Source organism: Pagrus major, chromosome 9 (assembly GCF_040436345.1).
Source record: "Pagrus major chromosome 9, Pma_NU_1.0".
NCBI lineage: Eukaryota > Metazoa > Chordata > Actinopteri > Spariformes > Sparidae > Pagrus > Pagrus major.
The window spans coordinates 2,413,989-2,430,075 of record NC_133223.1 but is presented as its reverse complement, the minus strand read 5'-3'; the positions used below and the strand labels follow the sequence as shown (position 1 = coordinate 2,430,075).

The 16,087-nt window shown below is 40.1% G+C and overlaps 1 protein-coding gene and 1 pseudogene across 3 annotated transcripts in view; one reads left to right on the top strand and one right to left on the bottom strand.

Moving 5' to 3' along the window:
- Positions 1-9,032, bottom strand: part of ankrd50l (ankyrin repeat domain 50-like) — a 34,779-nt gene extending 25,747 nt beyond the window's left edge. The window contains exons 1-2 of one of the 3 annotated variants that reach the window (XM_073473434.1): positions 8,993-9,032; positions 7,987-8,076 (exon numbers count right to left, since the gene is read on the bottom strand). The gene's annotated coding sequence lies outside the window, so the exon portion shown is untranslated. Of the gene's footprint in view, positions 1-3,521; positions 3,709-7,986; positions 8,077-8,992 lie in introns of those variants that run through there. The other 2 variants (XM_073473436.1, XM_073473435.1) reach the window with 2 other exon arrangements.
- On the top strand, positions 1,008-4,002 carry LOC141002551 (uncharacterized; annotated as a pseudogene).
- Positions 9,033-16,087: the final 7,055 nt, after the last annotated feature.

The window sequence follows — 16,087 nt, the reverse complement described above, 5'->3', positions numbered from 1 at the left end:
CGATGCACTGATACACTCTTCTTCCCACCACTTGTGAGGACTCGGACTCCGTCGGCGTTATTTGGCAGTTGTCGGACAGTGCGTGTTCATGGTTTGGGGGGAGTGACTTAAGGAGAGAGTCCCGAGTGCAGGGAGCGAGATTTACTGGCTGGATATTTTCAAAATCTAGCCTGGGCTTGACGTTTTTTCCATTTTACCAACCCCAGCTTTAAATGCACTTGATTGCTCTGTGGTAGTTATATACAACACGGTGTTGCCTGGTCCTAACAGCATGAATGTGTCTGAATAGTCAAATCGTCAGTAGGGGAAAATAATTTATTTATGCTTCTAGAAGCTACTTTATGTCAGTATTCATTTATGTCTGAATTCAGATGGTATACATTTTGAACAATGATGTATCAGTACATATTATGATCTCTACTTTTATCCTGTTGATATGGCAATACATTCCCAGCCAGACCCAGGTTTTGTCAGGCATCTGATAACACATAACAAAAGGCAATCTCCAGCAGATATTTAAAAAGCAGAAATAAGGTTTCTTGAATCACAATTACAGAAACGGCAGACTGTAACTATATTACTTGAGTACATAAAAAGTACTGAATGAAGCTGCCAGGCAACCAGTGGAGACAATGCACAAGAAGTAGTGGGAGGACGAATTATTTTCCTTTGACAAACAGTAAAACAAATGAACTCTCTCTATGACCACAACTCTAAAAAATAGTTTAACATTTTGGGAAATACACTGATTCACTTTTTTGTAGAGCTGCTTGATATGGTCAACAATCAACAATCATATTGCAATTATTTTGACAGGCATTGCAATTTGATTCATAATTAGGGGGATTGACCATTTTTGCATCACAATTTTCATTTTCACTGAAAAAACTATTAATATTATGATGTGACATTTGTGACAGGAAAAAAACTCAAGGAACAAAGTCCAAGGTTGACTGGAGCACATGGATACAGACCTTTTCTTTTTTTATTAAAGGCCTAACGTTGCAATGCCATGTGGTCATGTGGACTCATCAGAGTCGAACAATACTGAGACCAGTAGTAAGGAGCTACCAGTACTCTGCTGTTCAGTTACATTTTGTCCAGGGAAAGAAGCTGTGAAACTGCTGCTGAGTCTGAAAGTAATTGTAGATCCAGTGTTTAGGCATTCTGTTAGTAAGGTTAGTTGAAATATTTAATCTTTTCTAGATATCTTTTTTGTAAATCCTTGTGAAACTGTTGATGCTGAGAGGCTATTAGCCAGTTTTGGCCAGGTCAACTGTGGTGAATAGGCTTGATTGCAGGGCGGAGCTAAGCCTGCATAAGGTAAATCTAGCACATATGGGCTAGTCACTAGAGCGTCAGGACAGCCGAATGAAGACTGTCGAACAAAGACTTAGGTAAACTCTGCGAAGTCCATCAACGGGGGTCCAAGTAACCCACTGTCCACCACCCATCGCAGCCATGAGTCCTATCCAATCCCAGTCAGGACATCAATCCGGAGAAGATTTCACTGGAGACCCATTGTTCGAGGCTGTAAACCGGCCAATCTCTGTTACCCAACATTCTCCACTGGAACTGAACTTGAAGTACTAGGTGGGCTATGGAACTGCCAGTCTGCAGTCAAGAAGGCGGACACCATTTCAGCCTATTCTTCCCTGCAGACTCTCCACTTCCTGGCCCTTACGGAGACCTGGATCACCCCAGAAAACACTGCCACTCCAGCTGCCCTCTCAACTGCCTACTCATTCTCATGCTCCCCAAGACAAACAGGCCGAGGAGGTGGAACTGGACTCCTCATTACACCCATGTGGTCCTACCAGGTCCTTCACCTGGACCACCTACCCAGATCTGCACTTGAATTTCATGCTGTCTCTGTCACCCTTCCTTTCAAGCTCAACATTGTGGTGATCTATCGGCATCCTGGTCCTGTCCGTGACTTCTTCGATGAGATGGACATCCTCCTAAGCTGCCTCCCCTGATGATGGCACACCACTCGGTGTCCTGGGCGACTTCAACATCCACCCAGAGAAGCTGCACTCATCTGAATTCATTGACTTTTTCTCCACATTTGACCTCACAATCTCCCCCTCTCCACCCATCCACCGGGCCAGGAACTAACTTGACCTTGTCTTCACAAGGTCCTGTAGTACTTCTCACTCTCTGTTACCCTGCTCACTGTGTCCGACCACAACTTTGTATCTTTCTCTCTCCCCTTGGAGTCCATCACCTCCCTTGCCCCCTACACCTCACGCGGTCACCACTCGCCGCAAACTGAAATCCCTCTCTCCCTCCACTCTCTCCTCAACTGTTCTTTCCTCACTACCATTTACAGAACAATTCTCTCTAATGTCCACTGAGGAAGCCTCCTCCACTCTGTTATCCTCCCTCTCCTCCACTTTGGACACTCTCTGTCACCTCACCTCCCGACCAGCTCGATCATTCCCCCCCTCCCTGGCTGTCTGAATCTCTGCGAACCATTAGATCGGTGCTACAAGCAGCAGAGAGAAAATGGAAAAAAACACGTCATCCTGATGACCTTGCTCACTATCTCCACCTCCTGTCTGACTTCACCTCAACTGTATCAGCAGCCAAATCTGCCTTCTACCGGTCAAAGATCAACTCCTCTGCCTCCAACCCCAGGAAACTCTTCTCCATGTTCTCCTCCCTCCTCACCCCTCCCCCTCCTGCCTCCCTCACTACTGATGACTTTTCAACTTACTTTACCAAGAAAGTAAAAGACATCAGCTCCTCATTTACTCCTATGCCCATCCAGACAGCACCTCCCCCAACCCTCACCTCTGATGGCCTTACCTGCTTCAGCCCTCTCTCCTCTGAAGATGTTCACACACTAGTTACGTCTAACCATGCCACCACCTGTTCCCTTGACCCGATTCCCTCCTCCCTCCTCCAAGACATCTCACACGACATCTTGCCATTCCTCATCACCCTGATCAACCCCTTCCTCACTTCAGGCCTTATTCCAGCTCCTTTCAAGACAGCTACAGTAAAGCCACTCCTAAAGAAATCCACCCAAGACTCAGCTGACATCCAAAACTACAGACCTGTATCTCTTCTTTCATTCCTTTCTAAAACCCTGGACCGTGCCGTCTACAACCAACTGTCCTCCTATCTCTCACAAAACGACCTCCTTGACCCTAATCAGTCAGGCTTTAGGACTGCTCACTCCACTGAGACAGCCCTCCTCACAGTGACTCCGTGCCGCCAGAGCCTCGTCCCACTCGTCCGTCCTCATTCTCCTCAATCTATCTTCTGCGTTTGATACAGTCAACCACCAAATCCTCCTCTCCACTCTGGCTGAACTTGGCATCGCTGACTCTGCTCTAACCTGGTTCACATCATACCTGACAAATCGCACCTTTCAGGTCATATGGAATGGCTTCTTGTCCGAACCCTGCTTTCTGGAAACTGGTGTCCCTCAAGGCTCAGTACTAGGACCTCTTCTGTTTTCACTATACACTAGATCACTAGGCTCTGCAATCACATCACATGGATTCTCTTACCACTGTTATGCAGACGACACCCAACTGTTCCTCTCGTTTCCCCCATCCTCCAACACCCATGTTGCAACGTGCATCTCGGAATGTCTGACAGCTTGGACAACTGTGCACCACCTCAAGCTCAAACTTAATAAACTGAAATCCTCTTCATCCCGGGGAAAGACTGCCCTCGCATGGACCTGTCAGTCACTGTCAAGGACGTTACGGTATCGCCTTCATCGACTGCGAGGAACCTAGGTGTAATCCTGGGCGACAGACTGTCCTGCACCCCCAACATCATCGCTGTGGCCGATCCTGCAGATTTGCCCTCTACAACATCCGCAGGGTCCGGTCTTTCTTCACAAGAGATGCAGCGCAACTCCTGGTCCAAGCGCTGGTCATCTCCCGCCTGTACTACTGCAACCCACAACAGATAACATTAATAAGCACAAAAATCACAGTAATGGAAAAACTTACATCTTTATTATTGACCTCCTTTAAATAAGGATCCAATCTAGTCCAGGTTAGTACAATAAGGAGGAGCCAAAGAACTAGATGTGTACTGGGTATTCAGTAATAAATTATAAACAAGCACCACAATAATAAGGAGATAAAAATTGACAAAGATAGCCTCCCTTAAATTACAATCTAATCCAGTATTAGGCTGGAACAATTGCACAAGTACAAGGTTATTCATAATATCAAAAAGAAAGCAGAAATAACTAGGGGTGTCACGATTCTCCAAATCCTCGATTCGATTCAATTTTCGATTCTAAGGTCACGATTCGATTCGATTTTCCATTCTCGATATTTACATTTATTTTTTTTAAAGCACAGGTTGCTATGCCATTTTAAGACTAGACTTTTATGCAATATAATATCTGACCTTTGTTAGCAATGTACCACACTACATTGTCAAATTTAAAACATTTATTAACAACATAATGTAACAATAACTTATATCTTATATCTTCAGTCAATTGGAAACTTAAACAAAATAACCTGCCATCTAGTTTCTCTTTTGTAACTGCAGTCTATGAAGATGACATTCAAGTTCACAACAAAACAAACAAAAAAATAAAACAGCCACGTCCATAGTCTTCTCTGAACAATTAAGTGTCTTAACAAACTACTTCAGAACAGTTGGACATATACAAGGTGCGTAAGGTGTGAGTGGGCGAGCGAGAGTGAGGGAGTGTGCGTACTTGTGGACAGTGAATGAATGGGAGAGGAAGGAGAAGCGAAAGGAGTAGCAGTAGCAGCGACAGCAATAAAGTGAACAATATAGGCTGCAGTTTGGCTGTGAATAAAGGCGATGGCTCCTCAAGATACAGCAAAGCTCCCTGATATTATTTCCCGACCAGCTTAACACGTGAAAGGGGGTTCACCCCGAAGGTAAACATAAACTTCGGCCCTGGAGGAAATCCCTGTGCTTCCCGACCACGGTCCGGGAGCCGAACAGGAATGGTGTAACACCATGCTATCGTTTGACTGGCTGTAGCTAATAGCTACTGGCTTGGCTAGTAGCTAAGTTAGAGGAGGTTGACTCGCAGCACTTCAACACGTGTGTGTTTTTTTCCCTTTGGCAAGCCGACCGGACGTGACATGGGGGCGTGGCAGCATCGACGATTCTATTTTTTAATTCGAAGTTCGAGATTGTGAATTAATTTCAATCGATTTCGATTTAAAATCGAAATCGTGACACCCTTAGAAATAACGGTACATGTAGTAAATATAATAGTAAAATACTTAAAGATATCAATAACTATATCAAAATACACATAACAAAACACGTGGATCAAAATCAAACACTAAATATCTGAAAGGAACAGCTGTGAGAAGGTTTATGCAGATAGGCTAATTTATCAATAAAAGGATAAAAATGACCCATAGGCCTTTGACAAGAACTTGACTATAAAAAAATTCATCCTCTTCGTTAAGTACTGATGGTTCCACAGTAATTAGTTCACTGATCCAGAAAGCTTCTATACGTTGCAACCTATTCATAATATTGCCCCTTTTAGGGTATGGTGTATGTTTTTCGATCCCCCAGAATTGAAGAGATATGGGAGAGCCACTACATTGAACATAATGATGTGCAATTGCATAGTTCCTTTTATTGGTGCAAATTGCATTTTTATGTTCAGCTATTATTGGTTTCAATGGATGTTTAGTTTGACCCACAAATACTTGACCAGAAGGACATTTCAACACACAGTTCAGTTGTGCAACACAGTATTGAAAGACTGGCATGTTCTGAAGTCATTATAAGGCTGTAGGTTTTTCTACTGGTGATTTTTCTATTGCTACATTTCTCTATTACTGTGATTTTTGTTTAGGGGAGGTTTTTTAAGAGGATGTGAGTCTCTGTATTGTTTGACTCTCATGAAGACGCACATGGTGTTAAAACATTAGTTCTTTAATAAAAGTTTGTGCTCTAGTCTACCTTGAACTTTGTTCCTTGAGTTTTTCCTGTCAAAAAGTGCCCTGCACTGAGTGCACCAGGCAAATTTTGATTAATTGTGCTACCAAACTTTTTGTCATAGTTTTTTTTCATGATACCATGTCTGAACAATAAACAATAAATAAACAGCTAGTCTGAATCTGTCAAAAGTAATGACTACCAGCACCTCTAAAGCTCACTAACATGTTTTATCTCAATTGTTCAGTCTAAACTAAAACACAAGTGTAAAAAAAACAATTAATGGCTAAATGGATGATTATGTTAAATAAACATTAAATAAATATGTGCTTTATTATTTCTTGGGCAGGACTGTCAACTTCCTGTGGTCTCCGCTGGTCCCAGCCTTGATATGTCATGTCACTGATCTGAGTAGCTGCCAGATCTGACTAGCAGGTCTGCTGTCTTGAACAGTAAAGTACAACAATATTACTTGGATGGACCACACACACAGAACTGCAGTAAAAAATTATTTATTTAGTTAGTTTATGATTATGATCCCATTTGCCAATGATTATTTTGGATGACAGTGCGTGGTTGCCTGTCATAGCATAGCATTTTTTCATTTCAGTTCAATTTTCAATTCAAGGGGCTTTATTGGCATGCAAGTTTCAAGTACAATATTGCCATAGCATAAAAGTATAACTTGTCCAAATATTTGGACAGTCCACTATAAGAACAATAAAGACCATATGCTCTGACAGGCAACTACGCACAGCCATCAGAAATAATCATTTGCTAATGTGATCATAAATAAAATTAAAAATGTTACGATTTTACTGCAGTGCTGCATGTGGTTTGTCCAAGTGGAGTTGCCATACCCAAAATGGTGGACGAGTTTGCGCTATAGATTTTAATAGCACCCAATGGCGTTGCTCAGCCTTGTTTCCAATTTTGCCCAGTGGTCACTCGCAAAAAATTGCAGAAAAATCAAACAAGGTACACTCGTTCACATCGATGCTGCCTTAAATTTTTCGTCATTTGACGTGCAGCCTGACTTGCAGCTAATGAACTTCCCACAAGCATTGCACTGTGCCGTGTCGTGTTTTTCTTTTACAAAGTGAAGCCACACTATTGACTATTTTCTGCGTTCTATCTTTTGCACTGTGACTGCTGCTGTGACACGCTAGTCAGGCATGCTAGTTCTCCAGCTCACTGTTTTGTTGATGCCTGACGTAACAGGTCCTGACTCCTGGCAGATGAAAAAGGTGTTGGAAGGTAGCCAGACGAGCCATGGCCTTGCAGATATATGTAGCCCATGTTTCCACTAATTATTTTTTATGCCCTGTTTAGGAACCGATCGGCAGAACCGAAATTTATTTTTTCACGGGTACCCAGTACTTGACATTAAGTACTTGGTTCTAAACAGAGTTTAGTATCAGGCCATTTCCTAACAGAAAACAGCAGAAGACGCAGTGACTTTGATGAGCCTACTGATGTTGCCAGGCAACCAGTGGAGACACTTCACAGAATGCGTTAAGTGTTTGTCAACCTTCAGCACACTCCACCTAAAACCAAATGTCATTTGAGGAAAGATAAGCATATTTCCAAAAAATGTTGAACAGTCCTTTAAATGACTACAGTCTACTTAGGATACTGTATATTAGCCTACAAGTTATTAAAGCAATGTGTTGTATATCATAATGTTAATATTTCTTTTGCTGGGTTAAGTGTGATTTTAAATCTCAAAGCAACTGGGGGTTTTCTTTCTCTCAGTTTTATAAAACCTCCTCCACATAATTCCTTTATCCCCGAAGTCAGTGCCTTTCTGCATAAATTAGCCTACTTGTTTCACCGGGTATTACAGTAAATGGCTTTACTGTGACTACCTAAACATTACATCCAATCAGCTCTTCCCTGATTTGTCTCATTCTTCACATAGTCGGAGTCTACCGTGATCCACTGGTGGCAGTCAGTTCTCCACCTGTCTGTCTCTACAGCAACTCTGATGAAATTTACAATAGTGGATAATGAAAACATAGTCTTCTTGCAAAATAATGTATGTTTTAACCAGTGGATTGAACTGACCTCGTTCATCCGGCGCGGTAGTCGACGGCATTGTAAACAAAAACAGGAAGCGCTGCCCAAATACTTTGTCAATTTGTTTCCGACACAGCTCTGAAAGTCAGAAATAGACTCACCGTTTATATTTACCAAAAGTATGACAAGACTTTTATATCGTGCTAAAATGATCTTACCTAACACAGATGCTCCATCTCAGTTTCCCTCCTCAACTCTCAGTACGACAAACAACCACACTTTACACTATTTAATCACGTGTATCCACTCCCACAATCCTCTAAACCATCACATTAAAGGTGGATTTCTTAATTCAGATGTTTTGTACGTTTCTAAGACTGTAATTTTCTCACATTCCGTCTCTTGGAAGGTCTGCCTTTTCTGCTTCGTTGCACTCTCAAATGTTCGAGAGAGAAAAAAATTGAAGGACTGTTGTACATCCTCTACATGGCTGGCTTCACATGTTAGACTGCACTACTGTTTTTACTTAATTTTACTATCTGGGTAGAAGTATGTGTTACAGCCCTGAAACAGGGGAGAAATAATCACAACAGTGATGAAGCGTCTTTTCCTCTGCTCCTAGTTTACTGCAATTCTTTGTACATAAACAAATACAAAAATATAAACATGTTCAACACAATAATGTACATTCTGTCTGAATTACAATATTACAGTATTAATAGTATTCTTCAGAAATAAACATCTTACTTTGAATCACGAAGTATTCTTGAAGTCCACAAAACTAACTCACAGTCACTTTAGTTTCATTTAAAAGTGCATAACATACTGCAAACAAAGTATTCTTAAAGTCCACAAAACTCACAGTCACTTTAGTTTCATTTAAAAGTGCATAACATACTACAAATTCAGCACAGAAGTTTCTTGGTAGCAAGAACATTTTACTCCTCTCGGCAAAACATAACTTAAACATATACAAAACTTCACCATAACATTTTCCCAATGATCTTAACATATTAACAAGCGGTTACATACACATATGCTATTAACAACATACCTGAAACAGGGGAGAAATAATCACAACAGTGATGAAGCGTCTTTTCCTCTGCTCCTAGTTTACTGCAATGAGAAAAAATACCGCTAATCCCCCAGATATGTGGGTGGAGCCAGAAGCAATCGATCTCAGAGTCTTAGATCAAGATCACTCTATAGATCATAGATCAACACTACTTATGCTTAAATTTAAGAATACAGAATGAATGTAAACAATATCAAATAAACACTTTTTTTTAGCGTTTTAACCCATTTTCAACTCTTATGAATAATCCTCTTTACCTCAACACAGATCTCAGAGTCTTAGATCAAGATCACTCTATAGATCACAGATTTTAATATTATTACAGACCATGAATTTGTCATTTTAATCTGCAACAAAGTATAAGTGTATTAGCTTTTCAACCTGTCACATATGGAAGTCGACTTATCCCAGAAAGAGACAAAAAAAAGATGTTAAGAATGACAAAAATAAACACTCAACAAATTTTAATTTACAAGGTAGAACAAAAACTAAGCCACATTTTGAAGTACTTAACACAAATGCCAAAATTGTGTCAAAATTATGACTTTTTACCTTAATAAATTTCAACTTCCTACATTTTTCATTTACGATCTAATATTCTAAATGATAACACATCATAATACTGACTTATAGCTTACATTTTTGACTGAAAAAGTATTTTTTTCTATATTATTGTTATGTCACTTTTGGTATAATAAATGTGTGATTTTTATTTAAAAATTTAGATTTTTAAGTAGTATTAAGGGGCGGCCGGCCAATAGAGGGCAACAGGACACCGCCCTCCTTGAGCCAATTTCTTCATAAATTATTAAACTATACAAGTTTTCATAACAATGTGTCCCGTTTCTGAATACCTTAGTCAAATCAGTTGTAGCAGCAAGCAATGTATGTGCCTTTAGATTGATAGACCTTTTACACACTTCCGCATTTTTTGACCGGAAATATGTAGACGACGTGTAAAGCAACTTCCGCTTTCTATGGAGAATGGCGGAAGCAAGAAACAAAAGTTTCTGCAGTGTACCGGGCTGTTCTTGCTCTGCCCAAAAACAGCCGTATCTTTCTTTTCATTCTTTCCCGGTTGACAGCGATGTTAGAAGCAAATGGATTCAGGCGATCCGGCGGGAGGAAGGGCCAAATTTCGTCATTAAGAAGGGGAGCACGTATGTCTGTAGCAGACACTTCACGTCTGAGGATTACATCTTGGGCTGCAGTGTTAGCCACTTAATACCCGGGGCTGTTCCCAGTCTTTTCCCTTGGAACAACTTTACATCTCATCCGAAAAGAGAGTCTGATTATGAGAGATCCAACAAGCGGCTGTCTGTGCTGTCTTTGACGGCCCAGAACAACGAAATAGCGACGAAGGGGGCGAAACTCGACCACGACTATGCAACGCCGCCCCCACCAGGTGAAAGATTGTACCTCGAGTATGCCAGAATGTGTTATGTTGTGCTGTGTGATGTTGTGTGGTGTTGTGTTAAACTTGATTACAGACTCAGGTCCATAAACAAGACACATAGTACAAAACCAGACAACACAATACCTGTGATAAAAGATGATGAGAGCTAAAAGTTCATATTTTATAACAATCATCATAATAGATTATTAGATGACATTACAGCTACTGAATACTTAGGTATTATCTCACTGTAGGAATGAAGGGCTGAATTAGTTTCTGTCTTTCTTTTCAATCACTGTAGGTGTTCGTGATGAGGCAGTGGGTTATATCCAGGACTTGGAAGCCAAGCTGAAGGAGGTAGCCCTACCATCCCCTGCCCTCTTCAGCCGATATTGTGCGTCCGACGACCAGCTACGATTTTACACAAAATTTCCATTGCACCATCTGCTTCTCGATTGGCCTACTGGAGCAAGGCAAAGAGGATAGGTGAATCAGACATTACACCCAGCCCCTCTCGTAGGATGCTATTAATCGATGAGTTTCTATTGTACTCTATGCGAGTAGTGGTTGGGATAAAAGAGCAGCTCATTGCTGACATGTTTGAGGTCAGTGTAGCAACCGTGAGTCGAGTCACTATCACCTGGGCCAACTATCTCTTCCTGATGCTGGGGTCACTTCCTCTCTGGGTGTGCATGGACAAGGTGAAGTCTGTCATGCCAGCAAAATTTAAGATGCACTGTCCCAATGTCCGTGTGATACTGGACTGCACTGAAATTGCTGTGGCGACTGCCTCTTCACTAACATTGCAATCAGAAATGTTCTCCTACTACAAAAACAGGACGACCTTGAAGGGACTGATCGGAGTCGCTCCCAATGGTTTGGTAACGTTTGTCTCGCCCCTGTACACTGGAAGCATCTCTGACAAGGAGATAACAAAGATCAGTGGAATCCTTCCCTTACTTGAGCCAGGTAACGAAGTGATGGCTGACAAAGGCTTTCTCATTGAAGATCTACTTTCTAATGTTGGAGCAAAACTCATCATTCCACCCTTCAAACGTTCAGCTCAATTTACAAGAGAGCCATCGCCCGTCTCAGGATAGTAGTTGAGAGGGTAATAGGCAGAGTTAAGTCCAACCATATCTAGGACTCACCTGTACCACTCACTCTGATGGGCACTGTCAACCAGATCTGGCACAACTGTTGTGTTATGGTTAATTTTCAAGGACCTTTGTCCTATGAAGAATAAGTTGCTGAGAGGATCAACAGCCCCAGCAACCAACAAAAATTATACATTTGAATGTAGTTATGAGCATTTTTTCAAAGATGTACATGTTGTATATTTTTATATATAAATGTTGTGGTTCAGTGTAACAGAAATGAGCAATAATCCAACAGAAAGTAACACTTAATGTAATATAAATGTATTTACCTGTAATTATTTAATCAGAATGTGTGAAAATAAACCTTCAGATGAGATGATTTGTCAATAAATTAATTGGTGAATAGGTTGCTGAGAGGATCAACAGCAAATGATAAATTTGAATGTGAACATATTGACTAAGTAGTTTTGAGCATTTTTTTTTCAAAGATGTACATGTTGTATATTTTTATATATAAATGTTGTGGTTCAGTGTAACAGAAATGAACAAAAATCTAACACAAAGTAACCTGTAATTATTTCATCAGAATGTGTGAAATTTTACCTTCCGATAAGATGCTTTGTCAATAAATTAATTGGTGCCCAGATCAGTACTGTTATGCATGTCAGTTATGTTACCTCATAATAAATTATAATGGTCAACTTACTTTGAATCCTTTACTTTCCTCGAAATGAACCAACAACAACTGATTAAACAACTGATTTATTGAATCAATTCACCACATTTCACAGTCAGTAGGTAAGTGGGAGCATCATCATTTTGGGCCTTGTGTGCCATGAGCAAGGTGTTATGCTGTAGACAGGTAGATGAACATGAACTGATTCGATAAACATCAACATTTTGATTTTATACTGTGCAAAGATGAAAATCAACTAATTAATTAGTTAATATGTAAAATATAAAATTAGTAAAAACAAAAGATTAATTAAAATTATTCACAGTAAATTACATCAGACATATATTGAGAGTCCTAAACAGTTCAGTGTGATTCCAAGTAAACATTCATGTATGTGTTGTAGTAGAAAAGGTCTAATTTGTCCTTCATTTTGATTATGAATGAATCATCTCGCCAAATTCTTTCAACAGACAAACTTGTCTGTGTGTCTGTGACAAAGTCACACCACTCTAGGCCGGTTACTGCTAACTGTCTATAATAATAATAATTGTTCTATGAAAGTTTTGTGGCGCTGAAATGCTGCCATATAACATTTCATTAGGGGGTTGACAAATAGTAAGTCATAACCATTGAAATCAGCATTATAGTTTCAAAGCAACATTAAAATGACTATAAATTATCACCTGAATATGCCTGGTACAATGTGGAGCTAAGACCACTCTAGCCCACCGTTGTTGGCTTTTGCACCACCACGTCATTCACAGGTTCAGGATGGATTCCCTTAAAATTTAGAATAAAATGTGATCGCTTTTGCAGGATGTGCTATGACTGTGTGTGTGTGGATCAGTACTTAAACACCTGTCCTTAAATAATGTGAAAACAAAGTAAATACACAACATGATCGTGAAAATAACGCTCTAAATGAAAATATTCTACTCTTGATTTCACTTATCTTACACCCACCTGTGTTCTCGGTCTACGTCAGTGTTGTAAATCACTTGTGCAGGCCAGGGGTGGTGGAACAGTCGGCAAACTGAGCTGCGAATAGTGTGCAGTCTGGTAAAGGAGGGCTACTACGTGGTTGCAGAAGCCTTTACCAGCTACGCAGCTGCAAGAATAAGCCATCAAACTTCCACTGTCAGTGGCCAGTGATATCTACACACAACAAAAGATAATAATTATATATAATATCATAACATTGCATCACTGTCAACAGTAACATGAAGTAAAAGCCTATAGAGAGAGATGAAATAGAAGTATGGAAAGAGATGAAAGAAAAAGAGCTAAGTCAAGGCTGTGACTTTTGCTGGAAAATATATTTTGTCCCTCTCTAATCAAATAACATAAAACGCAGCACTCCTGGGGGCTAGCAAGGCCACACAAACAAACAAGAGTGTGTGTGAACTTTTCCACACTTCTAGCTGTGTAAGAACTCCGTAGAAAGAGCTGCAACTGCAGCAAGTGCACAGAAGTACTGCAACGGCAGCAAGAACAGTAGGCAGCAATAAGAACCTGGAGCTTATGCCAACTGGCAACTGGCACTCTCTATGGTCAAACCTCTAGTTTGTGAGGCTCCTCGTTCTTCTTCATGGATTTGAAGCATCTAGCCCTCACAAAAACCTGCCCATCTAGTACATTTGATACTAGGGATGTAACGGTTACCGGTGTCACGGTAAACCACGGTAAAATTCCCGACGGTGAAGGTTACCGTTTAAGTTTTAATTACCATGGTAACCGCCGCGGTCGATAACCACGGTGTGGAAAACTCGCGAGATACTTTATCCAAGTCTCCCTACGCAGGCGCAGCGTGCAACGTGCGCTTGTTATGTAGTGAAGAAGACATGGCTGAGGGAGGATGTGATAATAGCGGCCCTCAAGGCATTTTTCCGCCTTCAAAGAGAACCAAATCTGAAGTCTGGGCGTATGATTTGACACGTTATCTGAACCGCTTATTAATTGTAGATTTTACTTTTTAAAGTCGACCTAATAATTCCCCAAACATTGATGCAGAGCTGCAGTGAGGAGGATTTGAGACAAACACGTACTGGGCGGACTGAGTTAGTGAATGCAAACTGACTGAGATGACTGACTTTCATCTCAGCTCCGTTCACCGGAGCAGCATCTACCTGTGGCTCAGCAGCCATTAGACCAATCAGATTGACCGAGTCCACTGACGACAGACGAGCAAGCAGACAGAGACAGACAGCCAATATATATATAAGTAATATCAGAAATATATAATACTTGTGGATTATTTGTAGAATAGACTATATATAAAGAATAATATAAAATGGTGAATATAACAAGTGTTTAGAGATAAGAGCCAAAATAGAGCGTTCATAATTAATTTAACAATAATCCTTTTTGTTTTGATCTAAAAGATTATCCAACCTGTTTCACACAAAAGTGATATGATCTAGATTGTGAGTTTTGTGATCTGTTGGTTGCACCCTTAGTATTAAGTAACAATGACAGTAATAATTAATAATGACATTTTCTATTCATTTTTTTCACAGAGAGGGTCTGCTGGCCAATCGAGTGCTACTGCCAGTACATCTCATTCTACCTCTGTAACGCAGACATTACAGGACGCGTTTCAAAAACAGGCTGCTTATACCCTAAGCCTTTTAATATATAATAAATCTATTTAAATATAAATCTTGGTGAAATTATTTCAATTTATCAGTGTATCAGTGTTTTTTCAACATTTTGAAGACATTTTAAAAATACCGCGGTATACCGATAACCGTGATAATTTTGGTCACTATTACCGTGGTGTGAAATTTTCATACCCTTACATCCCTATTTGATACTATGATCACACACAAACACACACGTAAGGGAAAAATGTTAGCTACATTAGCATTCGGCTAATATTATTGTCGCTACGTAGGGGATGGTCCCCTTTCCAACCTAGAAAGTTTTTCTTCTGACTTTGTTGATTTAATTTGTTTGATTTTATTGCTGAGATCGTTTCAACAACATGTCGATAGCGGTTTCCACTAAAATATTGCGCTACGGATGGAAGCTAATTTCTCTGATTATTCTGACACCACGGTCAGATCAACATGGCTAACGTTACCACAACTCAGAGGAGTGAATCAACCATGTTGTTAAGAGAAATACCATCAAAGTTATCAGGAAGAATCGGCAATTAAATAATTAGAAACACCAAGACCAGGTTTAAGCTTCAAGAAGTATCTACGAAGGGAGGGAAGTCGTATAACCCGGAATTTTCGCAGTAAAATGGTCAGTGTTTTCCTCTTACATCTGATATTTTTGGATTAATATTGCAGCTGCATTAATGTGTAGTGGGTGTGTGACGTGACATGGCAGTTTTGCTGTCTTCAGTGTCAAACATGTATAAATAAAAAATATATTTGTCAAAAACCTTCTCAATATTGTGCAGAAAATTATGCTTTATGTGAACATACTCAACATTAAAACAGTTCATCACTCATTTTTTCAGAATTTTCAACCAAACATAACAAAACTCATATGGTGTGACTGTCCGGCACTTGTTTCTCAAAGTAAGAACTTGAATAAAGATAAGAAAATTAAATTCAACTCTTTTCAAAGTCCAAGCATAATGTTTTGAGTCAGTGCTGATCAAAAAGATTTTGTCATACAAATCAAAATCACATGGTGTGACACTATTTTGGGATATTTCAACAGGCAACTGTTTTGACACCCTTAGGAATGAGAGTTCCTTCTTCAGCAAGGTTGTTCAGTACTATTAATACCAGACCATGACAGGTTTCTGAGGTGAGTTATCATTTTTATATTTTCAATAAATCAGATTTTGTTGGCACTCTGACAAAAGTCCCACTTCCAGATGTCTTTTGGTGTGACACATTTTTCATAGAAATGCAAAAGAAATTTTATTTTTTGTCATAATTACA